Source organism: Channa argus, unplaced genomic scaffold (assembly GCF_033026475.1).
Source record: "Channa argus isolate prfri unplaced genomic scaffold, Channa argus male v1.0 Contig060, whole genome shotgun sequence".
Taxonomy (NCBI): Eukaryota; Metazoa; Chordata; class Actinopteri; order Anabantiformes; family Channidae; genus Channa; species Channa argus.
In genome coordinates, this window is record NW_027125279.1 from 98,516 (window position 1) to 117,543 (window position 19,028).

The 19,028-nt window shown below is 46.2% G+C and overlaps 8 non-coding genes across 8 annotated transcripts; all 8 read right to left on the bottom strand.

Moving 5' to 3' along the window:
• Positions 1-1,033: 1,033 nt before the first annotated feature.
• Positions 1,034-1,106, bottom strand: trnak-cuu (transfer RNA lysine (anticodon CUU)). Its single transcript has one exon. It is a non-coding gene; the product is annotated as a tRNA-Lys (tRNA).
• A 4,017-nt stretch (positions 1,107-5,123) lies between these two features.
• trnak-cuu (transfer RNA lysine (anticodon CUU)) lies at positions 5,124-5,196 on the bottom strand. Its single transcript has one exon. It is a non-coding gene; the product is annotated as a tRNA-Lys (tRNA).
• A 476-nt stretch (positions 5,197-5,672) lies between these two features.
• On the bottom strand, positions 5,673-5,779 carry trnaf-aaa (transfer RNA phenylalanine (anticodon AAA)). Its single transcript has 2 exons — positions 5,742-5,779; positions 5,673-5,717 (listed from the first exon to the last, which is right to left on the bottom strand). It is a non-coding gene; the product is annotated as a tRNA-Phe (tRNA).
• Positions 5,780-8,410: 2,631 nt separating this feature from the next.
• On the bottom strand, positions 8,411-8,483 carry trnak-cuu (transfer RNA lysine (anticodon CUU)). Its single transcript has one exon. It is a non-coding gene; the product is annotated as a tRNA-Lys (tRNA).
• A 476-nt stretch (positions 8,484-8,959) lies between these two features.
• On the bottom strand, positions 8,960-9,066 carry trnal-caa (transfer RNA leucine (anticodon CAA)). The gene is made up of 2 exons: positions 9,029-9,066; positions 8,960-9,004 (listed from the first exon to the last, which is right to left on the bottom strand). It is a non-coding gene; the product is annotated as a tRNA-Leu (tRNA).
• Positions 9,067-11,696: 2,630 nt separating this feature from the next.
• On the bottom strand, positions 11,697-11,769 carry trnak-cuu (transfer RNA lysine (anticodon CUU)). Its single transcript has one exon. It is a non-coding gene; the product is annotated as a tRNA-Lys (tRNA).
• Positions 11,770-15,787: 4,018 nt separating this feature from the next.
• trnak-cuu (transfer RNA lysine (anticodon CUU)) lies at positions 15,788-15,860 on the bottom strand. Its single transcript has one exon. It is a non-coding gene; the product is annotated as a tRNA-Lys (tRNA).
• A 476-nt stretch (positions 15,861-16,336) lies between these two features.
• Positions 16,337-16,443, bottom strand: trnal-caa (transfer RNA leucine (anticodon CAA)). Its single transcript has 2 exons — positions 16,406-16,443; positions 16,337-16,381 (listed from the first exon to the last, which is right to left on the bottom strand). It is a non-coding gene; the product is annotated as a tRNA-Leu (tRNA).
• Between the last annotated feature and the right edge of the window lie 2,585 nt (positions 16,444-19,028).

A 19,028-nucleotide genomic window follows, 5' to 3' on the forward strand; every position in this document is an offset into this window, starting at 1 on the left:
TTTCACTAATCGCTCTTAGATCAGCTGCAACTATTTAGCCGTTTGTTTTCTGCAACTTCCTCCAGACAGTAAGTCTTAAGCTTGGAGTATATTGCTTTGAACTAACCGTTTGTCCTCATTCTTGATCCTGTCCATCCTCGTTACTCCCAAAGAGAACCTCAACATCTTAAGCTCTGCTACCTCCAGCTCTGCCTCCTGTGTTTTCTTTAGTGCCGCTGTCTCTAAGCCGAAGAACATCGCTGGTCTCACCACTGTCTTGAGACGGTGGCTTCCTTTCATTCTCGCTGACACTCTTTTATCACACAACCCACCTGACACTTTTGTCCACCCGTTCCAACCTGATTGCAGTCGCCTCTTCACCTCTTTTCCACACTCTCCGTTGCTCTGAACCGTTGACCCTAAGTACTTAAAGTCCTGCACCTTCTTCACCTCTGCCCCCTGTAACCTCACCGTTCCACCTGGGTCCCTCTCATTGACACACATCTCAGTTTTCCAGAGCAGACCTCCATCTCTCTAGATTTTCCTCCACCTGCTCCCTGAGAAAAAGTTCTCCTTCCATCTTCCCATCACAATCCTGGCACCTGTCAATTTATTTCCATCCTTATCATTAATCACCCTAACCTGCTGCAAATCCTTCCCATCTCTGTCTCTTAGTCTGGCCAACCTGAACAAATCCACCCCTCCCTCTTTAGTGTCCAACCTAGCATACAAGTCCTCATATGCTCTTTGCCACCTCTACCTTCACCTTACGCTGCATCTCCCTGTACTCTTGTCGACTCTCTTCAGTCCTCGCAGTGTCCCACTTCTTCTTAGCTAACCTTTTTCTCTGTATACACTCCTGAAGTTCCTCGTTCTGCTGCCAAATCACCTTGTCCACTTTCCTCTTTCCAGATGACACACCGAGTACCCTCGGTGTTCCCTATGAAAGTCCCCCAGTGACTTTCATTTTCAGCTGTACAAGAAATCAAGTTGTTCTGCAGTTTTTGTGTTGGTCCCAGATCTTCTCCAGTGTGGCCATAATCAAAAAAGACCCCGCCCAACGTGGGGCTCGAACCCACGACCCTGAGATTAAGAGTCTCATGCTCTACCGACTGAGCTAGCCGGGCCGCTAAAAGGACACCTGAAAAGACCCTTTGACCCTCAATAAAGCAACATTTTTCCAGGCGTGGTTAAGCAAAGTCCCACTCTGTTTCAGTAATCACTTTTAGATCAGCTGCAACTATTTAGCCGTTTGATTTCTGCATCTTCCTCCAGACAGTAAGTCTTAGGCTTGGAATAAATTGCTTCGAACTAATCGTTTGCATGCACATCATGGCCACCTCACTTGACGTGAGTTGATGTGGAGGGTCAGTTGTGCGCGTGGTCAGAAATTACTGCCAGGAGTGCCCGAGGTGCATTCTCGTAAGAATGTTGCGGCAGCATTATCTCAGCAGCACAATGGTATATGGTAGAGAAGGATTATGCAATAGTGTTGCCATGTCTTTTGCTTTGTGCAACAAAAGACAATCATGAGTTGTAAAAGTTTTCAAAGTTGTTCAATACAATTATGTCTAAATCATTAGCAACATGCAGATAAAAGTAATGTCAGGAGTGGGATTTGAACCCACGCCTCCACTGGAGACCAGAAGTCCCTTTGGGGAAGGAGTTGTTCCTTGAATCTGGCGCCTTAGACAGCTCGGCCATGCTGACAGCCGTTGGTGGGCGCAGACTCTTTAGGACAGTGGAAGTAAGTCATTAGGTTGTTATTCTCTAATTCAATCAACATACTCGAGGTGTTCTTGAGGAAAGTCTCAATTTGTTGCAATACTCACCTTTGTCTCAGCTGGAAAGGGCCGTCAGTCGGGACTTTGCGCAACTTATGACAGTGTAATTAAGTGAGTGAAGCTCTTGTTTGTGAGTTTAGTGGGTTTCAGTTGGATTGTTGGTTAGATGATCGATATTGTTTGGCAAAACGTTTGTACGGGTAGCCAAGTCTGGCTGCAGTAACAGCTGGATTTTCTAAATTGCTACTTTTTCGAAAACCTCAGCATCCATCGTAGGGCTTGCAGCCTTTTGTTACGCTTATGCACAGTTTGAGAAAGCTGATTGGAAACATGGTTACGTGTATAAACGACAACAAAATTGCGGTACTCCGACTGGTATCTAGTCGGGTAAAGTCGGTTTCCATATCCCAATTTGTGAAATCACCTCCCCTGAGAAAGCCGACTGTAATTTGGCTACTTTTCTGTGTGTAATTGCAGGAAGTGACTTTCATTTTCAGCTGTACAAGAAATCAAGGTTTTGTGGAGTTTTAATGTTGGTCCCAGATCTTATCCAGTGTGGCCGTATTAAAAGCACCACACATAACGTGGGGCTAGAACCCACGACCCTGAGATTAAAACTCTCATGCTCTACTGCCTGAGCTAGCTGGGCCTCAAAGAGGACCCTGAAAAGACCCTTTGACCTTCAATGAAGCAACATATTTCCAGGCGTCTTTGAGCAAAGTCCCACTTTGTTTCAGCAATCGCTCTTACATCAGCTGCAACTATTTAGCCAGTTGTTTTCTGCAACTTCCTCCAGACAGTAAGTCTTAGGCTTGGAGTATATTGCTTTGAACTAACCGTTTGTCCTCATTCTTGATCCTGTCCATCCTCGTTACTCCCAAAGAGAACCTCAACATCTTAAGCTCTGCTACCTCGAGCTCTGCCTCCTGTGTTTTCTTTAGTGCCGCTGTCTCTAAGCCGAAGAACATCGCTGGTCTCACCACTGTCTTGAGACGGTGGCTTCCTTTCATTCTCGCTGACACTCTTTTATCACACAACCCACCTGACACTTTTGTCCACCCGTTCCAACCTGATTGCAGTCGCCTCTTCATCTCTTTTCCACACTCTCCGTTGCTCTGAACCGTTGACCCTAAGTACTTAAAGTCCTGCACCTTCTTCACCTCTGCCCCCTGTAACCTCACCGTTCCACCTGGGTCCCTCTCATTGACACACATCTCAGTTTTCCAGAGCAGACCTCCATCTCTCTAGATTTTCCTCCACCAGCTCCCTGTTCTCACTACAAATCACAATGCCATCCGCAAACATCATAGTCCACGGAGATTCCAGTCTAACCTTATCTGTCAGCCTGTCCGCCACCAGAGCAAGGAAGAAGGGGCTCAGAGCCGATCCTTGATGCAGACCCACCGCCACCTTGAACTCCTCTGTCACATCTACAGCACACCTCACCACGGTCTTACAGCTTTCATACATGTCCTCCATCACTGTAACATACTTCTCTGCCACTCCAGAATTCCTCATACAATACCACAGCTCCTCTCTCGGCACCCTGTCATACGCTTTCTCTAAGTCTACGAAGACACAATGCAACTCCCCATGACCTTCTCTGTATTTCTCCATCGGCATCCTCAAAGCAAATACTTCATCTGTTGGACTATTTCTAGGCATGAAACCATATTGCTCACCTCTGCCCTTAGCCTAGCTTCCACTACTATTTCCCACAACTTCATTGTGTGGCTCATCAACTTTACTCCTCTGTAGTTGCCACAGCTCTGCTCATCTCCCTTGTTCTTAAAAATGGGCACCAGTACACTTCTCCTCGATTTTCGATTTTCTGAATTGCTACTTTTTCGAAAACCTCATCATCCATCGTAGGGCTTGCAGCCTTTTGTTACGCTTATGCACAGTTTGAGAAAGCTGATTGGAAACTTGGTTACGTGTATAAACGACAACAAAATTGCGGTACTCCGAGTGGTATCTAGTCGGGTAAAGTCGGTTTCCATATCCCAATTTGTGAAATCACCTCCCCTGAGAAAGCCGACTGTAATTTGGCTACTTTACTGTGTGTAATTGCAGGAAGTGACTTTCATTTTCAGCTGTACAAGAATTCAAGGTTTTGTGGAGTTTTAGTGTTGGTCCCAGATCTTATCCAGTGTGGCCGTATTAAGAGCACCACACATAACATGGGGCTCGAACCCACGACCCTGAGATTAAAACTCTCATGCTCTACCACCTGAGCTAGCCGGGCGTCACTGCGGTCTTACAGCTTTCATACATGTCCTCCATCACTCTAACATACTTCTCTGCCACTCCAGAATTCCTCATACAATACCACAGCTCCTCTCTCGGCACCCTGTCATACGCTTTCTCTAAGTCTACGAAGACACAATGCAACTCCCCATGACCTTCTCTGTATTTCTCCATCGGCATCCTCAAAGCAAATACTTCATCTGTTGGACATTTTCTAGGCATGAAACCATATTGCTCACCTCTGCCCTTAGCCTAGCTTCCACTACTATTTCCCACAACTTCATTGTGTGGCTCATCAACTTTATTCCTCTGTAGTTGCCACAGCTCTGCTCATCTCCCTTGTTCTTAAAAATGGGCACCAGTACACTTCTCCTCCAGTCCTCGGCCCTCCTCTCACTCTCCAAGATCTTGTTAAACAAACTAGTCAGAAACTCTACTGCCACCTCTCCTAGACACTTTCATACCTCCACAGGTATGTCATCAGGACCCGCTGCCTTTCCACTCTTCATCCTCTTCAACGTCCTCCTCACTTCACTCTTACTAATCTTGGCTACTTCCTGCTCCACACCAGTCACCTCTTCTACTCTTTGTTCCCTTTCATTTTCCTCATTGATTAACTCTTAAAAAGTTCTCCTTCCATCTTCCCATCACAATCCTGGCACCTGTCAATTTATTTCCATCCTTATCATTAATCACCCTAACCTGCTGCAAATCCTTCCCATCTCTGTCTCTTAGTCTGGCCAACCTGAACAAATCCACCCCTCCCTCTTTAGTGTCCAACCTAGCATACAAGTCCTCATATGCTCTTTGCCACCTCTACCTTCACCTTACGCTGCATCTCCCTGTACTCTTGTCGACTCTCTTCAGTCCTCGCAGTGTCCCACTTCTTCTTAGCTAACCTTTTTCTCTGTATACACTCCTGAAGTTCCTCGTTCTGCTGCCAAATCACCTTGTCCACTTTCCTCTTTCCAGATGACACACCGAGTACCCTCGGTGTTCCCTATGAAAGTCCCCCAGTGACTTTCATTTTCAGCTGTACAAGAAATCAAGTTGTTCTGCAGTTTTTGTGTTGGTCCCAGATCTTCTCCAGTGTGGCCATAATAAAAAAGTCCCCGCCCAACGTGGGGCTCGAACCCACGACCCTGAGATTAAGAGTCTCATGCTCTACCGACTGAGCTAGCCGGGCCGCTAAAAGGACACCTGAAAAGACCCTTTGACCCTCAATAAAGCAACAATTTTCCAGGCGTGTTTAAGCAAAGTCCCACTCTGTTTCAGCAATCACTTTTAGATCAGCTGCAACTATTTAGCCGTTTGATTTCTGCATCTTCCTCCAGACAGTAAGTCTTAGGCTTGGAATAAATTGCTTCGAACTAATCGTTTGCATGCACATCATGGCCACCTCACTTGACGTGAGTTGATGTGGAGGGTCAGTTGTGCGCGTGGTCAGAAATTACTGCCAGGAGTGCCCGAGGTGCATTCTCGTAAGAATGTTGCGGCAGCATTATCTCAGCAGCACAATGGTATATGGTAGAGAAGGATTATGCAATAGTGTTGCCATGTCTTTTGCTTTGTGCAACAAAAGACAATCCCGAGTTGTTAAAGTTTTCAAAGTTGTTCAATACAATTATGTCTAAATCATTAGCAACATGCAGATAAAAGTAATGTCAGGAGTGGGATTTGAACCCACGCCTCCACTGGAGACCAGAAGTCCCTTTGGGGAAGGAGTTCTTCCTTTAGTCTGGCGCTTTAGACCGCTCGGCCACCCTGACAGCCGTTGGTGGGCGCCGACTCTTTAGGACAGTGGAAGTAAGTCATTAGGTTGTTATTCTCTAATTCAATCAACATACTCGAGGTGTTCTTGAGGAAAGTCTCAATTTGTTGCAATACTCACCTTTGTCTCAGCTGGAAAGGGCCGTCAGTCGGGACTTTGCGCAACTTGTGACAGTGTAATGAAGTGAGTGAAGCTCTTGTTTGTGAGTTTAGTGGGTTTCAGTTGGAGTGTTGGTTAGATGATCGATATTGTTTGGCAAAACGTTTGTACGGGTAGCCAAGTCTGGCTGCAGTTGCAGCTGGATTTTCTGAATTGCTACTTTTTCGAAAACCTCAGCATCCATCGTAGGGCTTGCAGCCTTTTGTTACGCTTATGCACAGTTGGAGAAAGCTGATTGGAAACATGGTTACGTGTATAAACGACAACAAAATTGCGGTACTCCGACTGGTATCTAGTCGGGTAAAGTCGGTTTCCATATCCCAATTTGTGAAATCACCTCCCCTGAGAAAGCCGACTGTAATTTGGCTACTTTACTGTGTGTAATTGCAGGAAGTGACTTTCATTTTCAGCTGTACAAGAAATCAAGGTTTTGTGGAGTTTTAATGTTGGTCCCAGATCTTATCCAGTGTGGCCGTATTAAAAGCACCACACATAACGTGGGGCTAGAACCCACGACCCTGAGATTAAAACTCTCATGCTCTACTGCCTGAGCTAGCTAGGCCTCAAAGAGGACCCTGAAAAGACCCTTTGCTCTTCAATGAAGCAACATATTTCCAGGCGTCTTTGAGCAAAGTCCCACTTTGTTTCAGCAATCGCTCTTACATCAGCTGCAACTATTTAGCCAGTTGTTTTCTGCAACTTCCTCCAGACAGTAAGTCTTAGGCTTGGAGTATATTGCTTTGAACTAACCGTTTGTCCTCATTCTTGATCCTGTCCATCCTCGTTACTCCCAAAGAGAACCTCAACATCTTAAGCTCTGCTACCTCCAGCTCTGCCTCCTGTGTTTTCTTTAGTGCCGCTGTCTCTAAGCCGAAGAACATCGCTGGTCTCACCACTGTCTTGAGACGGTGGCTTCCTTTCATTCTCGCTGACACTCTTTTATCACACAACCCACCTGACACTTTTGTCCACCCGTTCCAACCTGATTGCAGTCGCCTCTTCATCTCTTTTCCACACTCTCCGTTGCTCTGAACCGTTGACCCTAAGTACTTAAAGTCCTGCACCTTCTTCACCTCTGCCCCCTGTAACCTCACCGTTCCACCTGGGTCCCTCTCATTGACACACATCTCAGTTTTCCAGAGCAGACCTCCATCTCTCTAGATTTTCCTCCACCAGCTCCCTGTTCTCACTACAAATCACAATGCCATCCGCAAACATCATAGTCCACGGAGATTCCAGTCTAACCTTATCTGTCAGCCTGTCCGCCACCAGAGCAAGGAAGAAGGGGCTCAGAGCCGATCCTTGATGCAGACCCACCGCCACCTTGAACTCCTCTGTCACATCTACAGCACACCTCACCACGGTCTTACAGCTTTCATACATGTCCTCCATCACTGTAACATACTTCTCTGCCACTCCAGAATTCCTCATACAATACCACAGCTCCTCTCTCGGCACCCTGTCATACGCTTTCTCTAAGTCTACGAAGACACAATGCAACTCCCCATGACCTTCTCTGTATTTCTCCATCGGCATCCTCAAAGCAAATACTTCATCTGTTAGACTCTTTCTAGGCATGAAACCATATTGCTCACCTCTGCCCTTAGCCTAGCTTCCACTACTATTTCCCACAACTTCATTGTGTGGCTCATCAACTTTATTCCTCTGTAGTTGCCACAGCTCTGCTCATCTCCCTTGTTCTTAAAAATGGGCACCAGTACACTTCTCCTCCAGTCCTCGGCCCTCCTCTCACTCTCCAAGATCTTGTTAAACAAACTAGTCAGAAACTCTACTGCCACCTCTCCTAGACACTTTCATACCTCCACAGGTATGTCATCAGGACCCGCTGCCTTTCCACTCTTCATCCTTTTCAACGTCATCCTCACTTCACTCTTACTAATCTTGGCTACTTCCTGCTCCACACCAGTCACCTCTTCTACTCTTTGTTCCCTTTCATTTTCCTCATTGATTAACTCTTAAAAAGTTCTCCTTCCATCTTCCCATCACAATCCTGGCACCTGTCAATTTATTTTCATCCTTATCGTTAATCACCCTAACCTGCTGCACATCCTTCCCATCTCTGTCTCTTAGTCTGGCCAACCTGAACAAATCCACCTCTCCCTCTTTAGTGTCCAACCTAGCATACAAGTCCTCATATGCTCTTTGCCACCTCTACCTTCACCTTACGCTGCATCTCCCTGTACTCTTGTCGACTCTCTTCAGTCCTCGCAGTGTCCCACTTCTTCTTAGCTAACCTTTTTCTCTGTATACACTCCTGAAGTTCCTCGTTCTGCCGCCAAATCACCTTGTCCACTTTCCTCTTTCCAGATGACACACCGAGTACCCTCGGTGTTCCCTATGAAAGTCCCCCAGTGACTTTCATTTTCAGCTGTACAAGAAATCAAGTTGTTCTGCAGTTTTTGTGTTGGTCCCACATCTTCTCCAGTGTGGCCATAATCAAAAAAGACCCCGCCCAACGTGGGGCTCGAACCCACGACCCTGAGATTAAGAGTCTCATGCTCTACCGACTGAGCTAGCCGGGCCGCTAAAAGGACACCTGAAAAGACCCTTTGACCCTCAATAAAGCAACATTTTTCCAGGCGTGTTTAAGCAAAGTCCCACTCTGTTTCAGCAATCAATTTTAGATCAGCTGCAACTATTTAGCCGTTTGTTTTCTGCATCTTCCTCCAGACAGTAAGTCTTAAGCTTGGAATAAATTGCTTCGAACTAATCGTTTGCATGCACATCATGGCCACCTCACTTGACGTGAGTTGATGTGGAGGGTCAGTTGTGCGCGTGGTCAGAAATTACTGCCAGGAGTGCCCGAGGTGCATTCTCGTAAGAATGTTGCGGCAGCATTATCTCAGCAGCACAATGGTATATGGTAGAGAAGGATTATGCAATAGTGTTGCCATGTCTTTTGCTTTGTGCAACAAAAGACAATCACGAGTTGTTAAAGTTTTCAAAGTTGTTCAATACAAATATGTCTAAATCATTAGCAACATGCAGATAAAAGTAATGTCAGGAGTGGGATTTGAACCCACTCCTCCACTGGAGACCAGAAGTCCCTTTGGGGAAGGAGTTCTTCCTTGAGTCTGGCGCCTTAGACCGCTCGGCCATCCTGACAGCCGTTGGTGGGCGCAGGCTCTTTAGGACAGTGGAACTAAGTCATTAGGTTGTTATTCTCTAATTCAATCAACATACTCGAGGTGTTCTTGAGGAAAGTCTCAATTTGTTGTAATACTCACCTTTGTCTCAGCTGGAAAGGGCCGTCAGTCGGGACTTTGCGCAACTTATGACAGTGTAATGAAGTGAGTGAAGCTCTTGTTTGTGAGTTTAGTGGGTTTCAGTTGGAGTGTTGGTTAGATGATCGATATTGTTTGGCAAAACGTTTGTACGGGTAGCCAAGTCTGGCTGCAGTTGCAGCTGGATTTTCTGAATTGCTACTTTTTCGAAAACCTCAGCATCCATCGTAGGGCTTGCAGCCTTTTGTTACGCTTATGCACAGTTTGAGAAAGCTGATTGGAAACATGGTTACGTGTATAAACGACAATAAAATTGCGGTACTCCGAGTGGTATCTAGTCGGGTAAAGTCGGTTTCCATATCCCAATTTGTGAAATCACCTCCCCTGAGAAAGCCGACTGTAATTTGGCTAATTTACTGTCTGTAATTGCAGGAAGTGACTTTCAATTTCACCTGTACAAAAAATCAAGGTTTTGTGCAGTTTCAGTGTTGGTCCCAGATCTTATCCAGTGTGGCCGTATTAAAAGCACCACACATAACGTGTGGCTCGAACCCACGACCCTGAGATTAAAAGTCTCATGCTCTACCGCCTGAGCTAGCCGGGCCTCAAAGAGGACCCTGAAAAGACCCTTTGACCTTCAATGAGCAACATATTTCCAGGCGTCTTTGAGCAAAGTCCCACTATATTTCACTAATCGCTCTTAGATCAGCTGCAACTATTTAGCCGTTTGTTTTCTGCAACTTCCTCCAGACAGTAAGTCTTAAGCTTGGAGTATATTGCTTTGAACTAACCGTTTGTCCTCATTCTTGATCCTGTCCATCCTCGTTACTCCCAAAGAGAACCTCAACATCTTAAGCTCTGCTACCTCCAGCTCTGCCTCCTGTGTTTTCTTTAGTGCCGCTGTCTCTAAGCCGAAGAACATCGCTGGTCTCACCACTGTCTTGAGACGGTGGCTTCCTTTCATTCTCGCTGACACTCTTTTATCACACAACCCACCTGACACTTTTGTCCACCCGTTCCAACCTGATTGCAGTCGCCTCTTCACCTCTTTTCCACACTCTCCGTTGCTCTGAACCGTTGACCCTAAGTACTTAAAGTCCTGCACCTTCTTCACCTCTGCCCCCTGTAACCTCACCGTTCCACCTGGGTCCCTCTCATTGACACACATCTCAGTTTTCCAGAGCAGACCTCCATCTCTCTAGATTTTCCTCCACCTGCTCCCTGTTCTCACTACAAATCACAATGTCATCCGCAAACATCATAGTCCACGGAGATTCCAGTCTAACCTCATCTGTCAGCCTGTCCGCCACCAGAGCAAGGAAGAAGGGGCTCTGAGCCGATCCTTGATGCAGACCCACCGCCACCTTGAACTCCTCTGTCACATCTACAGCACACCTCACCGCGGTCTTACAGCTTTCATACATGTCCTCCATCACTCTAACATACTTCTCTGCCACTCCAGAATTCCTCATACAATACCACAGCTCCTCTCTCGGCACCCTGTCATACGCTTTCTCTAAGTCTACGAAGACACAATGCAACTCCCCATGACCTTCTCTGTATTTCTCCATCGGCATCCTCAAAGCAAATACTTCATCTGTTGGACTCTTTCTAGGCATGAAACCATATTGCTCACCTCTGCCCTTAGCCTAGCTTCCACTACTATTTCCCACAACTTCATTGTGTGGCTCATCAACTTTATTCCTCTGTAGTTGCCACAGCTCTGCTCATCTCCCTTGTTCTTAAAAATGGGCACCAGTACACTTCTCCTCCAGTCCTCGGCCCTCCTCTCACTCTCCAAGATCTTGTTAAACAAACTAGTCAGAAACTCTACTGCCACCTCTCCTAGACACTTTCATACCTCCACAGGTATGTCATCAGGACCCGCTGCCTTTCCACTCTTCATCCTCTTCAACGTCCTCCTCACTTCACTCTTACTAATCTTGGCTACTTCCTGCTCCACACCAGTCACCTCTTCTACTCTTTGTTCCCTTTCATTTTCCTCATTGATTAACTCTTAAAAAGTTCTCCCTCCATCTTCCCATCACAATCCTGGCACCTGTCAATTTATTTCCATCCTTATCATTAATCACCCTAACCTGCTGCAAATCCTTCCCATCTCTGTCTCTTAGTCTGGCCAACCTGAACAAATCCACCCCTCCCTCTTTAGTGTCCAACCTAGCATACAAGTCCTCATATGCTCTTTGCCACCTCTACCTTCACCTTACGCTGCATCTCCCTGTACTCTTGTCGACTCTCTTCAGTCCTCGCAGTGTCCCACTTCTTCTTAGCTAACCTTTTTCTCTGTATACACTCCTGAAGTTCCTCGTTCTGCTGCCAAATCACCTTGTCCACTTTCCTCTTTCCAGATGACACACCGAGTACCCTCGGTGTTCCCTATGAAAGTCCCCCAGTGACTTTCATTTTCAGCTGTACAAGAAATCAAGTTGTTCTGCAGTTTTTGTGTTGGTCCCAGATCTTCTCCAGTGTGGCCATAATCAAAAAAGACCCCGCCCAACGTGGGGCTCGAACCCACGACCCTGAGATTAAGAGTCTCATGCTCTACCGACTGAGCTAGCCGGGCCGCTAAAAGGACACCTGAAAAGACCCTTTGACCCTCAATAAAGCAACATTTTTCCAGGCGTGGTTAAGCAAAGTCCCACTCTGTTTCAGTAATCACTTTTAGATCAGCTGCAACTATTTAGCCGTTTGATTTCTGCATCTTCCTCCAGACAGTAAGTCTTAGGCTTGGAATAAATTGCTTCGAACTAATCGTTTGCATGCACATCATGGCCACCTCACTTGACGTGAGTTGATGTGGAGGGTCAGTTGTGCGCGTGGTCAGAAATTACTGCCAGGAGTGCCCGAGGTGCATTCTCGTAAGAATGTTGCGGCAGCATTATCTCAGCAGCACAATGGTATATGGTAGAGAAGGATTATGCAATAGTGTTGCCATGTCTTTTGCTTTGTGCAACAAAAGACAATCATGAGTTGTAAAAGTTTTGAAAGTTGTTCAATACAATTATGTCTAAATCATTAGCAACATGCAGATAAAAGTAATGTCAGGAGTGGGATTTGAACCCACGCCTCCACTGGAGACCAGAAGTCCCTTTGGGGAAGGAGTTGTTCCTTGAATCTGGCGCCTTAGACAGCTCGGCCATGCTGACAGCCGTTGGTGGGCGCAGACTCTTTAGGACAGTGGAAGTAAGTCATTAGGTTGTTATTCTCTAATTCAATCAACATACTCGAGGTGTTCTTGAGGAAAGTCTCAATTTGTTGCAATACTCACCTTTGTCTCAGCTGGAAAGGGCCGTCAGTCGGGACTTTGCGCAACTTATGACAGTGTAATTAAGTGAGTGAAGCTCTTGTTTGTGAGTTTAGTGGGTTTCAGTTGGATTGTTGGTTAGATGATCGATATTGTTTGGCAAAACGTTTGTACGGGTAGCCAAGTCTGGCTGCAGTAACAGCTGGATTTTCTAAATTGCTACTTTTTCGAAAACCTCAGCATCCATCGTAGGGCTTGCAGCCTTTTGTTACGCTTATGCACAGTTTGAGAAAGCTGATTGGAAACATGGTTACGTGTATAAACGACAACAAAATTGCGGTACTCCGACTGGTATCTAGTCGGGTAAAGTCGGTTTCCATATCCCAATTTGTGAAATCACCTCCCCTGAGAAAGCCGACTGTAATTTGGCTACTTTACTGTGTGTAATTGCAGGAAGTGACTTTCATTTTCAGCTGTACAAGAAATCAAGGTTTTGTGGAGTTTTAATGTTGGTCCCAGATCTTATCCAGTGTGGCCGTATTAAAAGCACCACACATAACGTGGGGCTAGAACCCACGACCCTGAGATTAAAACTCTCATGCTCTACTGCCTGAGCTAGCTGGGCCTCAAAGAGGACCCTGAAAAGACCCTTTGACCTTCAATGAAGCAACATATTTCCAGGCGTCTTTGAGCAAAGTCCCACTTTGTTTCAGCAATCGCTCTTACATCAGCTGCAACTATTTAGCCAGTTGTTTTCTGCAACTTCCTCCAGACAGTAAGTCTTAGGCTTGGAGTATATTGCTTTGAACTAACCGTTTGTCCTCATTCTTGATCCTGTCCATCCTCGTTACTCCCAAAGAGAACCTCAACATCTTAAGCTCTGCTACCTCGAGCTCTGCCTCCTGTGTTTTCTTTAGTGCCGCTGTCTCTAAGCCGAAGAACATCGCTGGTCTCACCACTGTCTTGAGACGGTGGCTTCCTTTCATTCTCGCTGACACTCTTTTATCACACAACCCACCTGACACTTTTGTCCACCCGTTCCAACCTGATTGCAGTCGCCTCTTCATCTCTTTTCCACACTCTCCGTTGCTCTGAACCGTTGACCCTAAGTACTTAAAGTCCTGCACCTTCTTCACCTCTGCCCCCTGTAACCTCACCGTTCCACCTGGGTCCCTCTCATTGACACACATCTCAGTTTTCCAGAGCAGACCTCCATCTCTCTAGATTTTCCTCCACCAGCTCCCTGTTCTCACTACAAATCACAATGCCATCCGCAAACATCATAGTCCACGGAGATTCCAGTCTAACCTTATCTGTCAGCCTGTCCGCCACCAGAGCAAGGAAGAAGGGGCTCAGAGCCGATCCTTGATGCAGACCCACCGCCACCTTGAACTCCTCTGTCACATCTACAGCACACCTCACCACGGTCTTACAGCTTTCATACATGTCCTCCATCACTGTAACATACTTCTCTGCCACTCCAGAATTCCTCATACAATACCACAGCTCCTCTCTCGGCACCCTGTCATACGCTTTCTCTAAGTCTACGAAGACACAATGCAACTCCCCATGACCTTCTCTGTATTTCTCCATCGGCATCCTCAAAGCAAATACTTCATCTGTTGGACTATTTCTAGGCATGAAACCATATTGCTCACCTCTGCCCTTAGCCTAGCTTCCACTACTATTTCCCACAACTTCATTGTGTGGCTCATCAACTTTACTCCTCTGTAGTTGCCACAGCTCTGCTCATCTCCCTTGTTCTTAAAAATGGGCACCAGTACACTTCTCCTCGATTTTCGATTTTCTGAATTGCTACTTTTTCGAAAACCTCATCATCCATCGTAGGGCTTGCAGCCTTTTGTTACGCTTATGCACAGTTTGAGAAAGCTGATTGGAAACTTGGTTACGTGTATAAACGACAACAAAATTGCGGTACTCCGAGTGGTATCTAGTCGGGTAAAGTCGGTTTCCATATCCCAATTTGTGAAATCACCTCCCCTGAGAAAGCCGACTGTAATTTGGCTACTTTACTGTGTGTAATTGCAGGAAGTGACTTTCATTTTCAGCTGTACAAGAATTCAAGGTTTTGTGGAGTTTTAGTGTTGGTCCCAGATCTTATCCAGTGTGGCCGTATTAAGAGCACCACACATAACATGGGGCTCGAACCCACGACCCTGAGATTAAAACTCTCATGCTCTACCACCTGAGCTAGCCGGGCGTCACTGCGGTCTTACAGCTTTCATACATGTCCTCCATCACTCTAACATACTTCTCTGCCACTCCAGAATTCCTCATACAATACCACAGCTCCTCTCTCGGCACCCTGTCATACGCTTTCTCTAAGTCTACGAAGACACAATGCAACTCCCCATGACCTTCTCTGTATTTCTCCATCGGCATCCTCAAAGCAAATACTTCATCTGTTGGACATTTTCTAGGCATGAAACCATATTGCTCACCTCTGCCCTTAGCCTAGCTTCCACTACTATTTCCCACAACTTCATTGTGTGGCTCATCAACTTTCTTCCTCTGTAGTTGCCACAGCTCTGCTCATCTCCCTTGTTCTTAAAAATGGGCACCAGTACACTTCTCCTCCAGTCCTCGGCCCTCCTCTCACTCTCCAAGATCTTGTTAAACAAACTAGTCAGAAACTCTACTGCCACCTCTCCTAGACACTTTCATACCTCCACAGGTATGTCATCAGGACCCGCTGCCTTTCCACTCTTCATCCTTTTCAACGTCATCCTCACTTCACTCTTACTAATCTTGGCTACTTCCTGCTCCACACCAGTCACCTCTTCTACTCTTTGTTCCCTTTCATTTTCCTCATTGATTAACTCTTAAAAAGTTCTCCTTCCATCTTCCCATCACAATCCTGGCACCTGTCAATTTATTTTCATCCTTATCGTTAATCACCCTAACCTGCTGCACATCCTTCCCATCTCTGTCTCTTAGTCTGGCCAACCTGAACAAATCCACCTCTCCCTCTTTAGTGTCCAACCTAGCATACAAGTCCTCATATGCTCTTTGCCACCTCTACCTTCACCTTACGCTGCATCTCCCTGTACTCTTGTCGACTCTCTTCAGTCCTCGCAGTGTCCCACTTCTTCTTAGCTAACCTTTTTCTCTGTATACACTCCTGAAGTTCCTCGTTCTGCCGCCAAATCACCTTGTCCACTTTCCTCTTTCCAGATGACACACCGAGTACCCTCGGTGTTCCCTATGAAAGTCCCCCAGTGACTTTCATTTTCAGCTGTACAAGAAATCAAGTTGTTCTGCAGTTTTTGTGTTGGTCCCACATCTTCTCCAGTGTGGCCATAATCAAAAAAGACCCCGCCCAACGTGGGGCTCGAACCCACGACCCTGAGATTAAGAGTCTCATGCTCTACCGACTGAGCTAGCCGGGCCGCTAAAAGGACACCTGAAAAGACCCTTTGACCCTCAATAAAGCAACATTTTTCCAGGCGTGTTTAAGCAAAGTCCCACTCTGTTTCAGCAATCAATTTTAGATCAGCTGCAACTATTTAGCCGTTTGTTTTCTGCATCTTCCTCCAGACAGTAAGTCTTAAGCTTGGAATAAATTGCTTCGAACTAATCGTTTGCATGCACATCATGGCCACCTCACTTGACGTGAGTTGATGTGGAGGGTCAGTTGTGCGCGTGGTCAGAAATTACTGCCAGGAGTGCCCGAGGTGCATTCTCGTAAGAATGTTGCGGCAGCATTATCTCAGCAGCACAATGGTATATGGTAGAGAAGGATTATGCAATAGTGTTGCCATGTCTTTTGCTTTGTGCAACAAAAGACAATCACGAGTTGTTAAAGTTTTCAAAGTTGTTCAATACAAATATGTCTAAATCATTAGCAACATGCAGATAAAAGTAATGTCAGGAGTGGGATTTGAACCCACTCCTCCACTGGAGACCAGAAGTCCCTTTGGGGAAGGAGTTCTTCCTTGAGTCTGGCGCCTTAGACCGCTCGGCCATCCTGACAGCCGTTGGTGGGCGCAGACTCTTTAGGACAGTGGAACTAAGTCATTAGGTTGTTATTCTCTAATTCAATCAACATACTCGAGGTGTTCTTGAGGAAAGTCTCAATTTGTTGTAATACTCACCTTTGTCTCAGCTGGAAAGGGCCGTCAGTCGGGACTTTGCGCAACTTATGACAGTGTAATGAAGTGAGTGAAGCTCTTGTTTGTGAGTTTAGTGGGTTTCAGTTGGAGTGTTGGTTAGATGATCGATATTGTTTGGCAAAACGTTTGTACGGGTAGCCAAGTCTGGCTGCAGTTGCAGCTGGATTTTCTGAATTGCTACTTTTTCGAAAACCTCAGCATCCATCGTAGGGCTTGCAGCCTTTTGTTACGCTTATGCACAGTTTGAGAAAGCTGATTGGAAACATGGTTACGTGTATAAACGACAATAAAATTGCGGTACTCCGAGTGGTATCTAGTCGGGTAAAGTCGGTTTCCATATCCCAATTTGTGAAATCACCTCCCCTGAGAAAGCCGACTGTAATTTGGCTAATTTACTGTCTGTAATTGCAGGAAGTGACTTTCAATTTCACCTGTACAAAAAATCAAGGTTTTGTGCAGTTTCAGTGTTGGTCCCAGATCTTATCCAGTGTGGCCGTATTAAAAGCACCACACATAACGTGTGGCTCGAACCCACGACCCTGAGATTAAAAGTCTCATGCTCTACCGCCTGAGCTAGCCGGGCCTCAAAGAGGACCCTGAAAAGACCCTTTGACCTTCAATGAGCAACATATTTCCAGGCGTCTTTGAGCAAAGTCCCACTATATTTCACTAATCGCTCTTAGATCAGCTGCAACTATTTAGCCGTTTGTTTTCTGCAACTTCCTCCAGACAGTAAGTCTTAAGCTTGGAGTATATTGCTTTGAACTAACCGTTTGTCCTCATTCTTGATCCTGTCCATCCTCGTTACTCCCAAAGAGAACCTCAACATCTTAAGCTCTGCTACCTCCAGCTCTGCCTCCTGTGTTTTCTTTAGTGCCGCTGTCTCTAAGCCGAAGAACATCGCTGGTCTCACCACTGTCTTGAGACGGTGGCTTCCTTTCATTCTCGCTGACACTCTTTTATCACACAACCCACCTGACACTTTTGTCCACCCGTTCCAACCTGATTGCAGTCGCCTCTTCACCTCTTTTCCACACTCTCCGTTGCTCTGAACCGTTGACCCTAAGTACTTAAAGTCCTGCACCTTCTTCACCTCTGCCCCCTGTAACCTCACCGTTCCACCTGGGTCCCTCTCATTGACACACATCTCAGTTTTCCAGAGCAGACCTCCATCTCTCTAGATTTTCCTCCACCTGCTCCCTGTTCTCACTACAAATCACAATGTCATCCGCAAACATCATAGTCCACGGAGATTCCAGTCTAACCTCATCTGTCAGCCTGTCCGCCACCAGAGCAAGGAAGAAGGGGCTCTGAGCCGATCCTTGATGCAGACCCACCGCCACCTTGAACTCCTCTGTCACATCTACAGCACACCTCACCGCGGTCTTACAGCTTTCATACATGTCCTCCATCACTCTAACATACTTCTCTGCCACTCCAGAATTCCTCATACAATACCACAGCTCCTCTCTCGGCACCCTGTCATACGCTTTCTCTAAGTCTACGAAGACACAATGCAACTCCCCATGACCTTCTCTGTATTTCTCCATCGGCATCCTCAAAGCAAATACTTCATCTGTTGGACTCTTTCTAGGCATGAAACCATATTGCTCACCTCTGCCCTTAGCCTAGCTTCCACTACTATTTCCCACAACTTCATTGTGTGGCTCATCAACTTTATTCCTCTGTAGTTGCCACAGCTCTGCTCATCTCCCTTGTTCTTAAAAATGGGCACCAGTACACTTCTCCTCCAGTCCTCGGCCCTCCTCTCACTCTCCAAGATCTTGTTAAACAAACTAGTCAGAAACTCTACTGCCACCTCTCCTAGACACTTTCATACCTCCACAGGTATGTCATCAGGACCCGCTGCCTTTCCACTCTTCATCCTCTTCAACGTCCTCCTCACTTCACTCTTACTAATCTTGGCTACTTCCTGCTCCACACCAGTCACCTCTTCTACTCTTTGTTCCCTTTCATTTTCCTCATTGATTAACTCTTAAAAAGTTCTCCTTCCATCTTCCCATCACAATCCTGGCACCTGTCAATTTATTTCCATCCTTATCATTAATCACCCTAACCTGCTGCAAATCCTTCCCATCTCTGTCTCTTAGTCTGGCCAACCTGAACAAATCCACCCCTCCCTCTTTAGTGTCCAACCTAGCATACAAGTCCTCATATGCTCTTTGCCACCTCTACCTTCACCTTACGCTGCATCTCCCTGTACTCTTGTCGACTCTCTTCAGTCCTCGCAGTGTCCCACTTCTTCTTAGCTAACCTTTTTCTCTGTATACACTCCTGAAGTTCCTCGTTCTGCTGCCAAATCACCTTGTCCACTTTCCTCTTTCCAGATGACACACCGAGTACCCTCGGTGTTCCCTATGAAAGTCCCCCAGTGACTTTCATTTTCAGCTGTACAAGAAATCAAGTTGTTCTGCAGTTTTTGTG